Source organism: Nannospalax galili, unplaced genomic scaffold, assembly GCF_000622305.1.
Source record: "Nannospalax galili isolate Female #2095 unplaced genomic scaffold, S.galili_v1.0 scaffold405, whole genome shotgun sequence".
Taxonomy (NCBI): domain Eukaryota; kingdom Metazoa; phylum Chordata; class Mammalia; order Rodentia; family Spalacidae; genus Nannospalax; species Nannospalax galili.
Window position 1 is genome coordinate 4,145,794 of NW_008354532.1, and position 3,438 is coordinate 4,149,231.

Sequence of the window (3,438 nt, forward strand, 5' to 3'; positions counted from 1 at the left end):
GGCTGTGAGCTGGGACTTTATATATGGGGGCTTTAGGGTGTGGAAGGGGGGAATGTTTGGGGGGAGAAATCAGGGAGGGGGAAGCAGGAAAAGCAGGTAGGATTAGGGTCTGGAAGTGTTTACTTTTTCCCTCTTAAGATAAGAGAAAAACAGCTTCTAAAATCTCTGGTTATCAGGTAGAATCTGCTTATCCTATCTTTGGAGGTCAGAGGAAAGGCAGGCTGCTTCTCAGCAGAGTTTGTTTCCCTTGACTTCAAAGGTCAAGGTGCTTATCAGCTAAGTTCCCTTTTTCGAGCTCCAAAGTCTGTAGGTCCCTGTTGGGGAGGGGGGAAGCTGCTGCTGTTTGGAACCCTAACAGCAGACAGCCTGAGAGTGGCTGTTCTGGCCTTTATCTGGCTTAGATGCTGAAAACTCAGCAGACTGCCTGCAAGAACCTGGATCCGGCAAACTCTACCTATGGTAGAGAAACAAGCAATGGAATATTTAAGAAGAGTAAAGAGCAGGTGGTACATTGACAGTGAGAGTTTCTTGTTTCCACCCATCTTGATTGTTCTCCCAACTTTCCTTCTCTCTAGTTAGGAACCTCTTTCATGTAGCCTGAGACCTCTTTCTGAATCAAAGACATGTCTTAAGTCTTAGAGGAAAGCTTGGCTTCAGCCTAAAGCCTATTACTGCCCTTAAGGCTGCTATGATCACATAAAAAAATAAAGCATTCTTCATCCAGGGGAAAGCCATGACAAGCAATGATGTAGCATTCCTAAAATGTAGTATTCCTTGAAGACTTCCTAAAACACATGGAAAAGCATACACACCTACACATGTCAGCATCATTAGTTTGGTTTCTGTTACTTTGATAAATACCATACCAAGGCAACTTATAAAAGGAAGAGTTTAATTGGCTCACAGTTTCAGAGGAGTGAGAGTCCATAATGACAGGGAAGGCATGGCAGCAAGAGGTGGCCTGAGCTTTCTGCTCAACTTTAAGCAGGCACAAAAAGTAGAGAGCGACTGGAAATCTGGAGAGGCTAGAAAGCTGAGGGAGCACAACTTTAAGCAGGCACAAAAAGTAGAGAGCGACTGGAAATCTGGAGAGGCTTAAGAATTCTCAAAGTCTAACCCCAGTGACTTGCTTCCTCCATCAAAGTCACACCTCCTAAAGCCTCCCAAAACAGCACCACCAACTGGGTACAAAATGTCCAAATACTTGAAGCCTATGGGGACATTCTCATTCAAACCACCACATTCTATTTCCTGGCTCCCATAGGCTCATGACGATACAAAATTCAAAATGAATTTAAGCTACCTTCAAAAGTCCCCCACAGTCTTTACCAGTCTGAAAACTCTTCAAAAGTCCATGGTCCAAAGTCTCTTCTGAGACTCAAGGCACTTTTCTTAACTTTAAGCCCCTGTAAAATTCAAAGGCAACTTAAATACTTCCAATATACAATGAAACTAAATACACATTCCCATTCCAAAAGGGAGGAATGGGGGCACACTGAGAAAATACTGGACTGAAATACAACACTGAAATACAAGACTGAAAACTAGCAGGGAAAACACCAAATCCAGTCACTCCATGTCCAGCTTCTGGAGCCTTACTTCCAAAGGGCTTAGATGGCTCAGCCCCTCTAGTTTTGATGCATGCAACATATCTCTCTCTCTTAGGGTGGTACCACTCCCCCGTAAGCAGCTCTCTTTGGCAGCTGTCTCACAACTCTAGCACCTCCAGCAACTTCTGGTCTCTACTGCCAACTAGGCTTCAACATTCACAGCTTCACACAGTGGCTTCTCAGGTTCTGTTAGCCTGTTAGGGACTTCTTTACACAGAGGCATCCCTGATACATGTTGCCTGGCCTCAGTGGCTCTCTGAAACCATGGAGAAAGAACCATGACCCCTTCACTGACGCATCTTTCATGCCTCTAAAGCCAGCACTACACTGCCAAGTTCTGCTGCCCTGAGATGGACCCTGACCTGCTTTATCCACATTAGCATATTTTTTATGCTGTGGTTTTCTAGGAGCAGAAAACCCCTCTGGCCCTTTCCTTTCATAAGTTGGAGGCTTCGCTGGGTGTGGTCTTGCCCTGAGGGTACTTGTTCCATTTTTTTCAGTGTAAATCTGGAGGCCTCTCTATAATGGCTCTAATCTTCTTTTCAAATGGAGCCTCTCCTTCAGCCCAAGCCTTGACTCCAACATAATTAAGCTCCTTAGTGCTCTCTTTCTCTCCAAACTGTACATTCTGCATTTCTTGCTGTCCCACCTGCTTTTTCATTGTAGATCTCTGTTAATAGTCACCATTTCTATGTTTGGCTGTCTTGAAATTTCCTCCACCAAAGAAATTAGTCCATTACTTTTCAACTTGGCCTCAGGCAAGTTCTTAGGCTGTGGGCAGAACGCATCCAGATTCTTTGCCAAAATATCTCTCTTTCTACTTAAGTCCTTATTTCCCTCTGGAGCTACATTGCTATCAGCACTACTTTCTTCCAGGCTCCTACCAGAATAGCCTGTTAAAGTCTGCTTACAAAATCCAACTACTTTTCTAGCCCAAATCTCCAATATCTTCCATATTCCTTCAGAATCCCATATGGTTAGGTTCTTCACAGTAACACCCTACTCTCTGGTACCAAATTCTGCATTAGTTTGTTTTATGTTGCTCTGATAAACATCATGACCAAGGCAACTTATAGATGGAAGAGTTTATTTGGTTTATAGTTCCAGAGGGGTAAGAGTTCATAACGGTGTGGGAGGCATGGCAGCAAGAGGTGGTCAGAGCAGAAAGCTGAGGGAGCACATCTTCAGGCAGTCACAGGAAACAGAGGGTGTCTAGACATCTGGAGAGGCTTAAGAGTTCTCAATACCTGCCCCCAGTGATGTGCTTTCCCCAGCAAGACCACACCTCCTAAAACCTTCCAAAACAGTGCCACCTACTGGAGGTAAAATATCCAAATACTTGGAGCCTATAGGAGACATTCTCATTCAAACCATTACGATGTGGATGAACATTCAGTCAATATCTACTGTATAAAGATGGTTTAGTAGATGATGAACTACCTATACAATGATGGTTCCATAAGATTATATGGCCTAGGGATACTATAACTATCTTAATGTGTGTTAGTGATCCAGTGTTCAGGCAATAAAATCACCTCAGAATACATTTTTAAGGACATGTCCCCATCAGTAAGTGACTTGATGCTATATTGTATGGGCGTACCATGGATATGAAATCTATTTTCCCTGAGTGACTAAGAGATCCTTCATAGAGGCTGGAATCCCATCATTGAATTTCCTAGAGAAAGCTACAGCCTTGCATTTCAAAACACAGCCAGTATGCAGTTAAGTAGCTATTGATATCAGCCCTGAGGACTACATCAAAATGATCAAGAGCTAATCTGAAAGACAGTCAAAGGCCCCAACGCCTAAAGTTCTTTACTGATGG